The following is an 18865-nucleotide window of genomic DNA, read 5'->3' on the forward strand; positions in this document are numbered from 1 at the left end:
AAAAGGGCTTCCCTATATTGTTGTGTCCGGCTAGGTACAAATAGGCAGCTGGTGGTTGGGGGCAGCCCGTTCCTGCCTGCTGTACCTGGCTGGACACAAATATAGTGTGAAGCCCCACGTCAATTTTTTTTTAATTATTTCAGGAAATTCATGAAATAATTAAAAAAAAAAATGTGTGGCGCTTCGCCCTATTTTTGTGTCCAGCCAGGTACAACTAGGCAGCTGGGGGCTGGAATCTGCAGCGCAGGGAGACCCAAGCTTTCTGGGCCCCACCCGCTGCAAATTGCAGTCCGCAGCCGCCCCGGAAAATGGCGCGTTCATAGAAGCGCCATCTTCTGGCGCTGTACCCAACTCATCCAGGGCCCTGGTGCGGTGGCTCACTGGGTAATAAAGGGGTTAAGGCCAGCTTGGCATTATCAGCTGGCCCTAAGCCCGAAATTCATGGGGTCACGCCAATATTAGACATGACCGCCATGAATTGCTAGTAAAGTATTTAAAAAAAACACAAACACCCAGAAAAAAGTCCTTTAATTGAAATAAAGACACAATTCTTTATTGTTCTAAATTAAACCATACTTACCGCCACGCCCATTCCAGCTGAAGCAAACGATCTCCTGCAATAAAAGTAAAATAATAAAGCAACCTCATCCTTACCTTTCCATGGTTCCCAGGACAGCTTCAGCTCTGCTACATCGAGATGACAGGCTGGACCGCAGCAGAACGCTGCCATCCAGCCTGTCATCCCGCGGACACTGAGAAGCGCAGGCATGCTTGCGCTCCTCAGTGTCTCTCTGTGACGTCATCCAGATGAGCCGAGGTCATGTCCAATGAACTCAGCTCACCTCATGCACGTCACTGACAGCGTGGGAAAATTCTCCTGCACTCAGCGCTTCAGCGTGAGAATTCTCCCACGCTGTCAGTGACGTGCATGAGGTGCGCCGAGTTCATTGGACATGACCTCACCTCATGCACGTCACTGACAGCGTGGGAAAATTCTCACGCTGAAGCGCTGAGTGCAGGAGAATTCTCCCACGCTGTCAGTGACGTACATGAGGTGAGCCGAGTTCATTGTCGGCTCATCTGGATGCCGTCACAGCCAGACACTGAGGAGTGGAAGTATGCCTGCGCTTCTCAGTGTCTGCGGGATGACAGGCTGGATGGCAGCGTTCTGCTGCGGTCCAGCCTGTCATCTCGATGTAGCAGAGCTGGAGCCGTCGTGGGAGCCATGGAAAGGTAAGGATGAGGTTGCTTTATTATTTTTCTTTTATTGCAGGAGATCGTTGGCTTCAGCTGGAATGGGCGTGACTGTAAGTATGGTTTAATTTAGAACAATAAAGAATTGTGTGTTTATTTCAATTAAAGGACTTTTTTCTGGGTGTTTGTGTTTTTTTTAAATACTTTACTAGAAATTCATGGTGGTCATGTCTAATATTGGCGTGACCCCATGAATTTCGGGCTTAGGGCCAGCTGATAATGCCAAGCTGGCCTTAACCCCTTTATTACCCAGTGAGCCACCGCACCAGGGCCCTGGATGAGTTGGGTACAGCGCCAGAAGATGGCGCTTCTATGAATGCGCCATTTTCCGGGGCGGCTGCGGACTGCAATTTGCAGCGGGTGGGGTCCAGAAAGCTTGGGCCTCCCTGCGCTGCAGATTCCAGCCCCCAGCTGCCTAGTTGTACCTGGCTGGACACAAAAATAGGGCGAAGCTCCACGTTTTTTTTTTTTAAATTCATGAAATTCATGGAATAATTAAGAAAAAAAGGGCTTCCCTATATTGTTGTGTCCGGCCAGGTACAAATAGGCAGCTGGTGGTTGGGGGCAGCCCGTTCCTGCCTGCTGTACCTGACTGGACACAAATATAGGGCGAAGCCCCACATCAATTTTTTTAAATTATTTCATGAATTTCCTGAAATGATTTAAAAAAAAATTGACGTGGGGCTTCGCACTATATTTGTGTCCAGCCAGGTACAGCAGGCAGGAACGGGCTGCCCCCAACCACCAGCTGCCTATTTGTACCTGGTTGGACACAACAATATAGGGAAGCCCTTTTTTTCTTAATTATTTCATGAATTTCATGAAATAATTAAAAAAAAAAAAAATACGTGAAGCTTCTCCCTATTTTTGTGTCCAGCCAGGTACAACTAGGCAGCTGGGGGATGGAATCTGCAGCGCAGGGAGGCCCAAGCTTTCTGCCCCCCGCTGAAAATTGCAGTCCGCAGCCACCCCGGAAAATGGCTGGATGCTGTACCTGGCTGGCATACAAAAATATGGCGAAGCCCACGTCAAAAGTTTTGGGAAAAATTAATTAAAAAATAAATAATAATTTAGGGACTGCATCTTTATTAACTCCTCAAATGTCATTTAGTGTTAAAATAAAGGATTTATTTTAAAAAAAATTGACGTGGGGCTTCGCCCTATATTTGTGTCCAGCCAGGTACAGCAGGCAGGAATGGGCTGCCCCCAACCACCAGCTGCCTATTTGTACCTGGTTGGACACAACAATATAGGGAAGCCCTTTTTTTCTTAATTATTCCATGAATTGCATGAAATAATTAAAAAAAAAAAATGCGTGGGGCTTCGCCCTATTTTTGTGCCCAGCCAGGTACAACTAGGCAGCTGGGAGCTGGAATCCGCAGCGCAGGGAGACCCAAGCTTTCTGGGCCACCCCCGCTGCAAATTGCAGTCCGCAGCCGCCCCAGAAAATGGCGCGTTCATAGAAGCGCCATCTTCTGGCGCTGTACCCAACTCATCCAGGGCCCTGGTGCGGTGGCTCACTGGGTAATAAAGGGGTTAAGGCCAGCTTGGCATTATCAGCTGGCCCTAAGCCCAAAATTCATGGGGTCACGCCAATATTAGACATGACCACCATGAATTTCTAGTAAAGTATTTAAAAAAACACAACACCCAGAAAAAAGTCCTTTAATTGAAATAAACACACAATTCTTTATTGTTCTAAATTAAACCATACTTACCACCACGCCCATTCCAGCTGAAGCCAACGATCTCCTGCAATAAAAGTAAAATAATAAAGCAACATCATCCTTACCTTTCCATGGCTCCCACGACAGCTTCAGCTCTGCTACATCGAGATGACAGGCTGGACCGCAGCAGAACGCTGCCATCCATCCTGTCATCCCGCAGACACTGAGAAGCGCAGGCATACTTCCACTCCTCAGTGTCTGGCTGTGACGGCATCCAGATGAGCCGAGGTCATGTCCAATGAACTCAGCTCACCTCATGTACGTCACTGACAGCGTGGGAAAATTCTCCTGCACTCAGCGCTTCAGCGTGAGAATTTTCCCACGCTGTCAGTGACGTGCATGAGGTGAGCTGAGTTCATTGGACATGACCTCACCTCATGTATGTCACTGACAGCGTGGGAGAATTCTCACGCTGAAGCGCTGAGTGCAGGAGAATTTTCCCACGCTGTCAGTGACGTGCATGAGGTGAGCTGAGTTCATTGGACATGAACTCGGCTCATCTGGATGACGTCACAGAGAGACACTGAGGAGCGCAAGCATGCCTGCGCTTCTCAGTGTCTGCGGGATGACAGGCTGGATGGCAGCTTTCTGCTGCGGTCCAGCCTGTCATCTCGATGTAGCAGAGCTGGAGCTGTCCTGGGAACCATCGAAAGGTAAGGATGAGGTTGCTTTATTATTTTTCTTTTATTGCAGGAGATCGTTGGCTTCAGCTGGAATGGGCGTGATGGTAAGTATGGTTTAATTTAGAACAATAAAGAATTGTGTCTTTATTTCAATTAAAGGACTTTACTCTGGGTGTTTGTGTTTTCTTTTAACTTTGACTATGGGGTTAGTAATGGGGGTGTCTTATAGACGCCTCTCCATTACTAACCTGGGCTTGATGTCAGCTGGCATTATAAGCTGACATCAACCCCAACCCTATTACCCCCTGCCACCGCACCAGGGCAGCGTGGAAGAGCGAGGCTAAGTGCCAGAATTGGCGCATCCTATGGATGCGCCATTTCTGGGGCGGCTGACGGCTGGTGTTTCTAGCCTGGGAGGGGGCCAATATTCATGGCACCCTTCCTGGGCTATTAATATCAGCCCCCAGCTGTCTGCCTAGCCTGTGCTAGCTATTAAATTAGGGGGGACCCCACGTTATTTTTTTGGGGGGGTTCCCCCATTTTAATAGCTAGTAAAGGCTAGGTATTCAGCTGGGGGCTGATATTAGTAGCCTGGGAAGCTCCGTGGGTATTACCCCCTTCCCAGGCTTCAAACATTTGCCCCAGCTGTCTGCTTAACCTCCGCTAGAGCCTAAAATTAAGGGGAACCCCACGCCAATTTTTTTTTAAATAAATCCTTTATTTTAACACTACATGACAAGTACAGTAATCAACACTGTCACTGTACTTCATATATATGTGACTGACATGTTTCGATCTATCTAATCTATGTGTGATTCTCTATTCCTTCTATTCTAAATTGTCGGGTACAGATGCTGAATTGCCGGCCGGCTTTCTTAAAGAGACGGTGCATGAAAACACTATTATTTTTTTAAATAAATCCTTTACACTAAATGACAAGTACAGTAAGCAACACTGTCACTGTACTTCATATATATGTGACTGACATGTTTCTATCTATCTAATCTATGTGTGAAGCTCTATTCTTTCTGTTATAAATTGTCGGGTACCGCTGCTGAATTGCCGGCCGGCTTTTTTAAAGAGACGGTGCACGAAAACACTAATATTTTTTTTTAATAAATCCTTTACACTAAATGACAAGTACAGTAAGCAACACTGTCACTGTACTTCATATATATGTGACTGACATGTTTCTATCTATCTAATCTATGTGTGATTCTCTATTCTGTCTGTTATAAATTGTCGGGTACAGATGCTGAATTGCCGGCCGGCTTTTTTAAAGAGACGGTGCACGAAAACACTAATATTTTTTTTAATAAATCCTTTACACTAAATGACAAGTACAGTAAGCAACACAGTCACTGTACTTCATATATATGTGACTGACATGTTTCTATCTATCTAATCTATGTGTGAAGCTCTATTCTTTCTGTTGTAAATTGTCGGGTACCGGTGTATGCCGCTGATGAATTGCCGGCTTTTCATGTCATTCTACATTATTCTTAGTTGTTTTACTTCATGTAGAATTAACCTACAAGGAAAGAAAGGGTTTATTTTCATTCCGATATTTGTGTCCCATTGACTTGCATTGGTTTCCGGTATCGGAATCGGCGATATCCGATACTTTTTGGGTATCGGCCCGATCCAATCCGATACGATATTTCCTGATATCGGAAGGTATCGCTCAACACTACTCAGGACACTTAAAAGCAACAGGCACATTCTTATCACGCTTCACCCAATTCAGACCATACAGCATCCATCCAGCCAAATACTTACACATAAATGCCCCTTTATTATTCTTCCCAATCAAAATGACCGTAGTCTTAATAAAATGCAATGTTAGAAACACTTCAATATTCGGAAACTTTAGTCCCCCATACAAATATTGCTTAAACAAAATCTCTCTCTTAAGTCTTTCCATCCTACTGCCCCAAAAAAACACAAAATTAGTTTCTCCACTTTTTTAATTTTCCTATAGGGCACTGGAAAAATACAAGAAACATAAAGCAAAATAGGGAGAATAACAGCCTTAATAATAAGAACCTTCCCTACCAAAGACAAAGAACGTAACTTCCAAAAATTCATCTTCCGCACAATCCGCTCACCACATTCATCCCAACTCTCATAACCTTTCAAATCATCATTAAAAAAAACTCCCAACACTTTAATTGCACCATCCACACCAGCCACACCATCCATCTTAATCCTATTGTCACCAAAACATTTAAACATGCATTTGTTCCAATTCACACGAAACGCTGACGCGCCACAAAAAAAATTCAACAACAATTTTACTCTCTCCATAGAGGCCACACTCTCACTCACCACTACTACATCATCCATATATCCTAAGACTTTCACAGTCATTCCACCACTCCCTGGCACTAACAAACCACGCATCACTTTCTCTTTCCGAATCATACACAGCAGTGGCTCAATCACACACACAAATAATACCGGTGACATGGGACAACCTTGCCTCACACCAGACCTAATACACACTTTCTCACTCAAAAACCCATTCACCAGAAATTCACTCATCACCTCCCCATACAATCCTCTCACGGCACGCACAAATTTCTCCGGAAAACCCATTCTACGCAAAACCTCAAATAGAAACACATGAGACACGCGATCAAACGCCTTTTCAAAGCCAACAGCCATCACCATACACTTCTGCTTTCTTACTTTACAATCCCACAACACATCTCTTAAAAGACACAGATTATCCGTCATACATCTACCAGGCACTGCACACACTTGATCTTTACCAATCACATCAGCTACAACCACACGCATCCGACACGCCAAAATTTTACTGAATACCTTGTAATCGGCGTTCAGAAGCGTAATTGTCCTCCAATTACTCAAACACCTTTTATCCCCTTTCTTATGGATTAAGACCACCACTCCCTCCTTCATTGAACCCGCAAGCATCCCATTCTCCCACATAAACTGACACACTTCCACTAAATCCATACCCATCACTTCCCACATCATAACATATAGCTCCACAGGCAAACCATCCTTCCCAGGCGTCACATTTTTCCTTGCACCAAACACCGCTTTCTTAACTTCCTCCTCAATCACTGCCTCACATAGACCAGAACATCCATCCTTATCCACCTTACAATCCAAAGTCTTAAGCACTTCTTCTTTCAAACTCTCATCCACCCACTTCCTGCCAAACAACTCAGCATAAAACGTGACCACTTCCTTCATTACATCCTCCCCACTCACACAAACACCATCCACATCAAAAATCTCCTCCATACCCTCCTTCTTACCATTTATTTTTTTAAAGAAATATCTTGAACACTTTCCATCTTTATCAAGATGGACCACCTTTGACCTAAAAATTATTTCCCTTCCCTTCCTCTCCAAAGTCCTCTTCAAATCCTCTCTCGCACTTCTTAACAAATCATCCACATCCACACCACACATCCTCATTTTCTCTAGCCATTCCACCCTCATCATTAAATCTTTATATTGACTCCTAACCATGGCAGCCTTTTTATAGCCCCATCGACGAAAAAACTTTTGCACTTCATACTTCATCCAATCCCACCACACCAACACACTTTCAAACTTACTCTTTTGAGATTTACACCAACTATATTTTTTCTTAAAATCATTCACAATTCTCTCATCCTCAAGCAAACTCACATTCAATTTGCACACACCTCTCCCATGCACCCGCCTTAAATCCCCTCTAAAACCACCTTTCAGGCACACATGGTCCGAAAAAGGAACTGAAAATTGAGAAAAACCATCACATATTATATTTTTAGAAAAAAACATCCTATCAATCCTAGATGTTATCCCACCCCTGTCAGCTTTATAGGTTGGTGGTGGTGGCTTCCCCAAATAAACCTCAGCAGCATCAAAAAAGAAAAAATCAGAAATAATGTTTGCCAATTTTTTTCCTGAGGCATCAACTTTCCCCTCAGTTACACAGTTAAAATCACCTGTTACTATCACAGGGATCCTACCAGGTAATTCTAAACATAATTTATCTAATAAACTTAACCTGTCTTCTTTTTTTGTAGGACCATAAATATTTATAATTTTAACTTTCCACCCCCTCCCACACACAACTGCAGAGATGCAACGACCCACCTCTATTACCTTATAATATTCAAAAACAAAATTTCTATTATTTAATACTATCCCAACTCCATCATTTTTATTCCCACTAGAGCCAGACCAGATATGCTGGCCATATGGCCAATCAGCGTCTTCCAGGGGTTCTTCTATACCACACTCCTGTAGACACATAATATCAAAAGAATGGTTATGTAAGAAGTCCAGAATCACAGATCTTCTAACTCTAGACTTTAAAAGTCTTACATTAAGGGACGCAATGTCCCAATTTGGTTTAGAGACCATTCTTTGGCTCAAAAACCAGAAACACCAGTCTCAGCAAAAAAACATGCCTTCCTTATCCTTTGTCATCCGGCGAACTCCCACTTAGCTGAAAGATAGTGGACTCCAAATTCTCCTCCAGGTAAGCCGTTGACGCAGGAGAAAGAGAAACCACTGGGTAATCCCGCTCACTCACCGGACTTGCCACGCATTGGCTACTTGATGGTTCAGACAACCGGGCCCTTTTATTCTTAGCGCGGTCCGGTTCCTCAGAAGACCTCACCCCAGTCTCAGTGAAGTCTCCTTGACCTCCAGCTCCCTCTTCATCCATACTTTCACTGCTCCAACTGAGAGCCGGGTCCCCTGGGATTTCCAAGGCTCCCTCACGTTCTTCACAAAAGGAGTCAATGAAACCCCCCTGATAGGAAGAAATGTCCATCTCAGCTGCCAGAACCTCTTCCACTCTCCCGGGCTCCACCAGTAGGTCAGCAGACGCCCTCACTGGAGCAGTCTCCACACGCTGTTCCACTACCTTCACCCTGGAAGAAACTGCGGCCTCAGGTGCCACACTCTTAGGCCTCGGAGAGTTCGAGACCACCTCAGAGTATGCCCTTGCCTTGCCCTCGTTCGCACGACGAGTACAATCCTTAAAGGCATGCCCCTCCATACCACAAGCATTGCAAACAATTGGATTGGTACAGTCCTTAGCAACATGCCCACTTTGGTTGCACTTGGAGCAAACAGGCACAGCAGTACAAACCTCTTGTAAGTGTCCGTACTTCTTACATTTCCTGCAAAAAACTGGGGCCTCAGGAAAGAAGAGAATACCCCTATCTCTCCCGATAGAGAAACTTTGGGGAGGGTAATGAATAGTGTTGAGCCACCCCCGTAGTGTTCGGGTTCGGTTCGGTTCGTCGAACACCGGGATGTTCGAGGAACTGTTCGTCGAACTGTTCGTCGAACACCTTAGAACACCGTCGAACACCGTTAAAACCAATGGCAGGCAAACAAAAACACATAGAAACACATAGAAAACACCTGCAAAGGTGTCCAAAAGCTGACAAACTGCTCAGAAGACACTCTCTTTAAAAAAGCCGGCCGGCAAATTCAGCAGCGGCATACACCGGTACCCGACAATTTAGACAAGAAGGAATAGAGCATCACACATAGATTAGATAGATAGAAACATGTCAGTCACACATATAAGAAGCACAGTGACAGTGTTGGTTACTGCACTTGTCATTTAGTGTAAAGGATTTATTAAAAAAAATATTAGTGTTTTCATGCACCGTCTCTTTAAAAAAGCCGGCCGGCAATTCAGCATCTGTACCCGACAATTTAGAACAGAAAGAATAGAGCTTCACACATAGATTAGATAGATAGAAACATGTCAGTCACATATATAATAAGTACAGTGATAGTGTTGCTTACTGTACTTGTCATTTAGTGTAAAGGATTTATTTAAAAAAATAATAGTGTTTTCATGCACTGTCTCTTTAAAAAAGCCGGCCGGCAATTCAGCAGCGGTACCCGACAATTTAGAACAGAAAGATAGAGCATCACACATAGATTAGATAGATAGAAACAAGTCAGTCACATATATATGAAGTACAGTGATAGTGTTGGTTACTGTACTTGTCATTTAGTATTAAAATAAAGGATTTATTATTAAAAAAATTGGCGTGGGGTTCCCCTTAATTTTAGGCTCTAGCGGAGGTTAAGCAGACGGCTGGGGCAGATGTTTGAAGCCTGGGAAGGGGGTAATACCCACGGAGCTTCCCAGGCTACTAATATCAGCCCCCAGCTGAATACATAGCCTTTACTAGCTATTAAAATGGGGGACCCCCCAAAAAAAATGACGTGGGGTCCCCCCTAATTTAATAGCTAGCAAAGGCTAGGCAGACAGCTGGGGGCTGATATTAATAGCCCAGGAAGGGAGCCATGAATATTGGCCCCCTCCCAGGCTAGAAACACCAGCCGTCAGCCGCCCCAGAAATGGCGCATTCATAGGATGCGCCAATTCTGGCACTTAGCCTCGCTCTTCCACGCTGCCCTGGTGCGGTGGCAGGGGGTAATAGGGTTGGGGTTGATGTCAGCTTATAATGCCAGCTGACATCAAGCCCAGGTTAGTAATGGAGAGGCGTCTATAAGACACCCCCATTACTAACCCCATAGTCAAAGTTAAAAAAAACACAAACACCCAGAATAAAGTCCTTTAATTGAAATAAAGACACAGTCCTTTATTGTTCTAAATTAAACCATACTTACCGTCACGCCCATTCCAGCTGAAGCCAACGATCTCCTGCAATAAAAGAAAAATAATAAAGCAACCTCATCCTTACCTTTCCATGGTTCCCACGACAGCTTCAGCTCTGCTACATCGAGATGACAGGCTGGACCGCAGCAGAACGCTGCCATCCAGCCTGTCATCCCGCAGACACTGAGAAGCGCAGGCATGCTTGCGCTGCTCAGCGTCTCTCTGTGACGACATCCAGATGAGCCGAGTTCATGTCCAATGAACTCGGCTCACCTCATTCACGTCACTGACAGCGTGGGAAAATTCTCACGCTGAAGCGCTGATTGCAGGAGAATTTTCCCACGCTGTCAGTGACGTGCAGGAGGTGAGCTGAGTTCATTGGACATGAGCTCACCTCATGCACATCACTGACAGCGTGGGAGAATTCTCCTGCACTCAGCACTTCAGCGTGAGAATTTTCCCACGCTGTCAGTGACGTGCATGAGGTGAGCCGAGTTCATTGGACATGACCTCGGCTCATCTGGATGCCGTCACAGCGAGACAGTGAGGAGCGCAAGCATGCCTGCGCTTCTCAGTGTCTGCGGGATGACAGACTGGATGGCAGCGTTCTGCTGCGGTCCAGCCAGTCATCTCGATGTAGCAGAGCTGAAGCTGTCGTGGGAACCATGGAAAGGTAAGGATGAGGTTGGTTTATTATTTTTCTTTTATTGCAGGAGATCGTTGGCTTCAGCTGGAATGGGTGTGATGGTAAGTATGGTTTAATTTAGAACAATAAAGAATTGTGTCTTTATTTCAATTAAAGGACTTTATTCTGGGTGTTGTGTTTTTTTTAAATACTTTACTAGAAATTCATGGCGGTCATGTCTAATACTGGCGTGACCCCATGAATTTTGGGCTTGGGGCCAGCTGATAATACCAAGCTGGCCCTAACCCCTTTATTACCCAGTGAGCCACCGCACCAGGGCCCTGGATGAGTTGGGTACAGCGCCAGAAGATGGCGCTTCTATGAACGCGCCATTTTCCGGGGTGGCTGCGGACTGCAATTTGTAGCGGGGGGGGGCCCAGAAAGCTTGGGCCTCCCTGCGCTGCAGATTCCAGCCCCCAGCTGCCTAGTTGTACCTGGCTGGACACAAAAATAGGGCGAAGCCCCACGTACTTTTTTTTTAATTATTTCATGAAATTCATGAAATAATTAAGAAAAAAAGGGCTTCCCTATATTGTTGTGTCCGGCCAGGTACAAATAGGCAGCTGGTGGTTGGGGGCAGCCCGTTCCTGCCTGCTGTACCTGGCTGGACACAAATATTGTGCGAAGCCCCACTTCAATTTTTTTTAATTATTTCATGAAATTCATGAAATAATTAAGAAAAAAAGGGCTTCCCTATATTGTTGTGTCCGGCCAGGTACAAATAGGCAGCTGGTGGATGGGGGCAGCCCGTTCCTGCCTGCTGTACCTGGCTGGACACAAATATAGTGCGAAGCCCCACTTAAATTTTTTTAAATTATTTCAGGAAATTCATGAAATAATTTAAAAAAAATTGACGTGGGGCTTCGCACTATATTTGTGTCCAGCCAGGTACAGCAGGCAGGAACGGGCTGCCCCCAACCACCAGCTGCCTATTTGTACCTGGCCGGACACAGCAATATAGGGAAGCCCTTTTTTCTTAATTATTTCATGAAATAATTTAAAGAAAATTGACGTGGGGCTTCGCCCTGTTTTTGTGTCCAGCCAGGTACAACTAGGCAGCTGGGGGCTGGAATCCGCAGCGCAGGGAGGCCCAAGCTTTCTGGGCCACCCCCGCTGCAAATTGCAGTCCACAGCCACCCCGGAAAATGGCGCGTTCATAGAAGCGCCATCTTCTGGCGCTGTACCCAACTCATCCAGGGCCCTGATGCGGTGGCTCACTGGGTAATAAAGGGGTTAGGGCCAGCTTGGCATTATCAGCTGGCCCTAAGCCCGAAATTCATGGGGTCACGCCAATATTAGACATGACCACCATGAATTTCTAGTAAAGAATTTAAAAAAAACACAACACCCAGAAAAAAGTCCTTTAATTGAAATAAACACACAATTCTTTATTGTTCTAAATTAAACCATACTTACCATCACGCCCATTCCAGCTGAAGCCAACGATCTCCTGAAATAAAAGAAAAATAATAAAGCAACATCATCCTTACCTTTCCATGGTTCCCATGACAGCTTCAGCTCTGCTACATCGAGATGACAGGCTGGACCGCAGCAGAACGCTGCCATCCAGTCTGTCATCCCGCAGACACTGAGAAGCGCAGGCTTGCTTGCGCTCCACAGTGTCTCTCTGTGAGGGCATCCAGATGAGCCGAGTTAATGTCCAATGAACTCGGCTCACCTCATGCACGTCACTGACAGCGTGGGAAAATTCTCCTGCACTCAGCGCTTCAGCGTGGGAGAATTCTCACACTGAAGCGCTGAGTGCAGGAGAATTCTCCCACGCTGTCAGTGACGTGCAGGAGGTGAGCTGAGTTCATTGGACATGAGCTCACCTTATGCACGTCACTGACAGCGTGGGAAAATTCTCCTGCACTCAGCGCTTCAGCTTGAGAATTTTCCCACGCTGTCAGTGACGTGCATGAGGTGAGCCGAGTTCATTGGACATGAACTCGGCTCATCTGGATGTCGTCACAGAGAGACGCTGAGCAGCGCAAGCAAGCCTGCGCTTCTCAGTGTCTGCGGGATGAGAGGCTGGATGGCAGCGTTCTGCTGCGGTCCAGCCTGTCATCTCGATGTAGCAGAGCTGAAGCTGTCGTGGGAACCATGGAAAGGTAAGGATGAGGTTGCTTTATTATTTTTCTTTTATTGCAGGAGATCGTTGGCTTCAGCTGGAATGGGCGTGACGGTAAGTATGGTTTAATTTAGAACAATAAAGGACTGTGTCTTTATTTCAATTAAAGGACTTTATTCTGGGTGTTTGTGTTTTTTTTAACTTTGACTATGGGGTTAGTAATGGGGGTGTCTTATAGACGCCTCTCCATTACTAACCTGGGCTTGATGTCAGCTGGCATTATAAGCTGACATCAACCCCAACCCTATTACCCCCTGCCACCGCACCAGGGCAGCGTGGAAGAGCGAGGCTAAGTGCCAGAATTGGCGCATCCTATGAATGCGCCATTTCTGGGGCGGCTGACGGCTGGTGTTTCTAGCCTGGGAGGGGGCCAATATTCATGGCTCCCTTCCTGGGCTATTAATATCAGCCCCCAGCTGTCTGCCTAGCCTTTGCTAGCTATTAAATTAGGTGGGACCCCACGTCATTTTTTTTGGGGGGTCCCCCATTTTAATAGCTAGTAAAGGCTATGTATTCAGCTGGGGGCTGATATTAGTAGCCTGGGAAGCTCCGTGGGTATTACCCCCTTCCCAGGCTTCAAACATCTGCCCCAGCCGTCTGCTTAACCTCCGCTAGAGCCTAAAATTAAGGGGAACCCCACGCCAATTTTTTTAATAATAAATCCTTTATTTTAATACTAAATGACAAGTACAATAACCAACACTATCACTGTACTTCATATATATGTGACTGACATGTTTCTATCTATCTAATCTATGTGTGAAGCTCTATTCTGTCTGTTATAAATTGTCGGGTACCGCTGCTGAATTGCCGGCCGGCTTTTTTAAAGAGACGGTGCATGAAAACACTATTATTTTTTTTGATAAATCCTTTACGCTAAATGACAAGTACAGTAAGCAGCACTTTCACTGTACTTCGTATATATGTGGCTGACATGTTTCTATCTATCTAATCTATGTGTGAAGCTCTATTCTTTCGGTTCTAAATTGTCGGGTACAGGTGTATGCCGCTGCTGAATTGCCGGCTTTTCATGTTTCACTGTTGGCACTGTTCCCATCGATTTGGGCAATCACTGTAATGCCACAACCACCATGGCTGTGGCATTACAGTGAGTGGCAGACAATCCATGCAGGACACGCTTTTGGTGTACGAACAGTTATCGAACATAACCTCGAACAGCCGAATTTTTTGCAAATCGTTCGGGTTCGTCGAACAACTCGAACACCGCCCAAAACAGCTCGAATTTGAGATTGGCGAACAGTTCTAGTCGAACACCGCTCATCTCTAGTAATGAACACCTCCAGGCTCCGAAGAACTTTCCCCAAATCTGACAAAATATCTGTATTTGCCAGTCCATAAGTTCTCCTCGTTCATGATTTTGAGACTGTTGCTCACAAAGTCACAATGCCTCTTAAGAAAAGTCGCAATGTCATGTTCGTGCACAAAGGGATTATACATAAATATGACTAGGGGAACATCACCTTTGGAGTACAAGACTGTAAAAGTCAAACCATGCAAGGTTGGATTCTTCTCCTGCTCCCTCAACTTCTTATACAGGTTCCGGCAAGCCGCCATAGATTGTAGCACCAAGACATACCGTCCTTCTTTCCGGGATTCCTGCAGGCAGACGATGTTTTCTCTTGTCACTTCCAGGATTTTGAAGATCACCTCGTGCACCATATACGACAGATTGAAACGCTCTCTGACAGCAGCATCAACTTCAATGCGGAATGCATTGCGAACCCGATTGTCATCGGTCCCAGCATAGCGTATCTTCACGCCCATTATGATCACTCTCTCGTTCCTCCTCGTTCTCCCCCTAAAGCAGCAACCGGCTTAAGCCATCAAGATGGCGATGCCGGAAGGCCAAGGGAAAACACTCAAGGACCCCAGACAAGACACTTGGTCTTAGCCAAAAGGCCGAGAAGCGATAACCAGAATTGGTTTCAAACTACGGAGCCACCCAAGGATCCTGAAAAGTCCATTTGTGGAGATGAGCTCCTGGACTCCCGTTAAGAAGACATGTTGTCAACCTCTAGATCCCTTACATGCCTGCACTTTTCGGCTTGCTGCTGCTGCAATCCACGCGTTTTAGATCTGCATAACTCCACCTCTTTAAACACAGCACCTTCACCCCCTGCTGTTCCCACCCGCCTCAACACCGTTGGAAGGGAGGAGAACCAATTAAGGCGGGGGGTGGGGTGGAACGAGCAGCTGTCTACCCTTAGCAGGAGGGCTCCTGATTACATACCTCTCCTGCTGCTGCTGCTGCTGGCTGTCCAGCAGCAGACTGAAGGTGGCTGCTGCTGTGCACAGGTATATAAAGGCTCAGAGCCTATTATGACACGCGCAGCCAGCGTTCCATTGCCACATTCCATCTACTGCAGGCAGGATACCTGGCTGGCTGAATGTCGCTGAGAAGCTCACAGAGACCGCCATAAGCAACAGTTTAACAGAATGCCACAGACTAATCAACCAAACTTTTTGGGTTGGGTTCTCTTTTATAGTCTGCAGGCATTAAATGAAAGAAGTCAGTGTTCCAGCAGAAGGAGACAACGTTTCAGAAAAGGCATTGTAGCAAACCAAAAAAGAAATTTTAAGCGCAGCAGAGTAACCAGCGCACATACCTGTTAGCTCAGGTGAGTTTAAAAGGCTGCTGTTGATAACAAGGGCATTTGCTAAATAGATGGTGTGTGTGCAACAATATACTGAAAGGTCAATTATATTGTGCAGCTTATCTCACCACCTGTAGTTATTTAGGTGAAAGCTCCAAAATGCTTGCCTAATATGTCTGTTTATCCAAAAGGAAGTAAAAAGGGAGAGCTAGAAAGATAGCATTGCATCACATTACATGGCAATGCAGTGCACAGTTGCTGAAGTTGAACCAAAATGAGCTTGTAATCTGGCTTCTGCAACTTTGAACATGAAAAATCCAATGAGGAGAAGAAAAGCAAAGCCAAAGAGTCCATCCCAAAATCCGACAAACAAGCAAAATGAACAAAAAACATTGAATTCAATTCTTTCTGATTTTAGAAACTGCATTAAAGAAGGGGTGCACCGGTCCTGGAGATACTGCAATACCAGGTCAATGCGTGGAGTGGACAGAGCAAGCTCTTTTTCCATCTCCCTGTTCTAAAAATCCATTTAATATATGGTCCCCAGATAGGGGACGTATCAGATATTAAACTGATAAGAACAGATACTACACTTGATCTTAGCCAAAAGGTCGAGAAGCGATAACCAGAATTGGTTTCAAACTACGGAGCCACCCAAGGATCCTGAAAAGTCCATTTGTGGAGATGAGCTCCTGGACTCCCGTTAAGAAGACATGTTGTCAACCTCTAGATCCCTTACATGCCTGCACTTTTCGGCTTGCTGCTGCTGCAATCCACGCGTTTTAGATCTGCATAACTCCACCTCTTTAAACACAGCACCTTCACCCCCTGCTGTTCCCACCCGCCTCAACACCGTTGGAAGGGAGGAGAACCAATTAAGGCGGGGGGTGGGGTGGAACGAGCAGCTGTCTACCCTTAGCAGGAGGGCTCCTGATTACATACCTCTCCTGCTGCTGCTGCTGCTGGCTGTCCAGCAGCAGACTGAAGGTGGCTGCTGCTGTGCACAGGTATATAAAGGCTCAGAGCCTATTATGACACGCGCAGCCAGCGTTCCATTGCCACATTCCATCTACTGCAGGCAGGATACCTGGCTGGCTGAATGTCGCTGAGAAGCTCACAGAGACCGCCATAAGCAACAGTTTAACAGAATGCCACAGACTAATCAACCAAACTTTTTGGGTTGGGTTCTCTTTTATAGTCTGCAGGCATTAAATGAAAGAAGTCAGTGTTCCAGCAGAAGGAGACAACGTTTCAGAAAAGGCATTGTAGCAAACCAAAAAAGAAATTTTAAGCGCAGCAGAGTAACCAGCGCACATACCTGTTAGCTCAGGTGAGTTTAAAAGGCTGCTGTTGATAACAAGGGCATTTGCTAAATAGATGGTGTGTGTGCAACAATATACTGAAAGGTCAATTATATTGTGCAGCTTATCTCACCACCTGTAGTTATTTAGGTGAAAGCTCCAAAATGCTTGCCTAATATGTCTGTTTATCCAAAAGGAAGTAAAAAGGGAGAGCTAGAAAGATAGCATTGCATCACATTACATGGCAATGCAATGCACAGTTGCTGAAGTTGAACCAAAATGAGCTTGTAATCTGGCTTCTGCAACTTTGAACATGAAAAATCCAATGAGGAGAAGAAAAGCAAAGCCAAAGAGTCCATCCCAAAATCCGACAAACAAGCAAAATGAACAAAAAACATTGAATTCAATTCTTTCTGATTTTAGAAACTGCATTAAAGAAGGGGTGCACCGGTCCTGGAGATACTGCAATACCAGGTCAATGCGTGGAGTGGACAGAGCAAGCTCTTTTTCCATCTCCCTGTTCTAAAAATCCATTTAATATATGGTCCCCAGATAGGGGACGTATCAGATATTAAACTGATAAGAACAGATTTTTTTTTGATTGAAGCTGCATCCAAGGCACTGAAAAATGTGACCGAAGTCACACCAAAACAGCGCACGAGGCGAGGATTCATGTGGACCCTTCCCGGAGGAGAGGGTCCCCAATAAACCATCCCCATCCCTCCGAGCCAGAAGGCCACAGCGAGGGTCAGGGATCTCCGATGCTCTCCCTAGCCGAAGCCGGAGAAGAGCCGTTTTCGTGCTCCCAGCTTCCATCTAGGCTGCCACCCTAGTGGAGCTGGAGCCTGTGTTGGTTTCTCAGCCCAAAGCTGACCGGACCTCCGACCGGGTTTATAAAAATTCCCCTTCCTAGCCCGGAGGCCAGGAATAGGGGGGGTTGCTCAGAAAGTATGATTGGCAAAGGTGCGGCGTGCTACGAAGCCAAGTCTTTCTGGGGTTCCCAGTCCCAGTAAGCTTGGACTCCCACCAGGGCGCCTACTCCTGGGGCACATTGCTCCAAAGCCCTCACACTTACCCAGCCTAGTGACTTCGATCCTGGAGGGCCATGTTTTCCATCAGATAACTCTATGAGCCACCTGGCGTACTAACAAGTGCACCAAACCAGTGTGTAATATGCATCAATTTACTAGGGCAGCCCAAGGACAAAACTGCCTTTTCAAAAGATACTACACTTGATCTTAGCCAAAAGGCCGAGAAGCGATAACCAGAATTGGTTTCAAACTACGGAGCCACCCAAGGATCCTGAAAAGTCCATTTGTGGAGATGAGCTCCTGGACTCCCGTTAAGAAGACATGTTGTCAACCTCTAGATCCCTTACATGCCTGCACTTTTCGGCTTGCTGCTGCTGCAATCCACGCGTTTTAGATCTGCATAACTCCACCTCTTTAAACACAGCACCTTCACCCCCTGCTGTTCCCACCCGCCTCAACACCGTTGGAAGGAAGGAGAACCAATTAAGGCGGGGGGTGGGGTGGAACGAGCAGCTGTCTACCCTTAGCAGGAGGGCTCCTGATTACATACCTCTCCTGCTGCTGCTGCTGCTGGCTGTCCAGCAGCAGACTGAAGGTGGCTGCTGCTGTGCACAGGTATATAAAGGCTCAGAGCCTATTATGACACGCGCAGCCAGCGTTCCATTGCCACATTCCATCTACTGCAGGCAGGATACCTGGCTGGCTGAAGGTCGCTGAGAAGCTCACAGAGACCGCCATAAGCAACAGTTTAACAGAATGCCACAGACTAATCAACCAAACTTTTTGGGTTGGGTTCTCTTTTATAGTCTGCAGGCATTAAATGAAAGAAGTCAGTGTTCCAGCAGAAGGAGACAACGTTTCAGAAAAGGCATT

The 18865-nt window shown here is 45.9% G+C and overlaps 2 non-coding genes and 1 pseudogene across 2 annotated transcripts; all 3 read right to left on the reverse strand.

The window, feature by feature from the left end:
* Positions 1–16092: 16092 nt before the first annotated feature.
* LOC141179628 (U2 spliceosomal RNA) lies at positions 16093–16283 on the reverse strand. Its single transcript, XR_012255625.1, has one exon. It is a non-coding gene; the product is annotated as a U2 spliceosomal RNA (small nuclear RNA).
* Positions 16284–17398: 1115 nt separating this feature from the next.
* Positions 17399–17583, reverse strand: LOC141179703 (U2 spliceosomal RNA). Its single transcript, XR_012255691.1, has one exon. It is a non-coding gene; the product is annotated as a U2 spliceosomal RNA (small nuclear RNA).
* A 524-nt stretch (positions 17584–18107) lies between these two features.
* LOC141180032 (U2 spliceosomal RNA) lies at positions 18108–18223 on the reverse strand (annotated as a pseudogene).
* Between the last annotated feature and the right edge of the window lie 642 nt (positions 18224–18865).

The sequence above is a fragment of the Phyllobates terribilis genome, unplaced genomic scaffold (assembly GCF_046119375.1).
Source record: "Phyllobates terribilis strain yellow unplaced genomic scaffold, ASM4611937v1 Scaffold_30__1_contigs__length_15301838, whole genome shotgun sequence".
In the NCBI taxonomy this organism is placed as follows: domain Eukaryota; kingdom Metazoa; phylum Chordata; class Amphibia; order Anura; family Dendrobatidae; genus Phyllobates; species Phyllobates terribilis.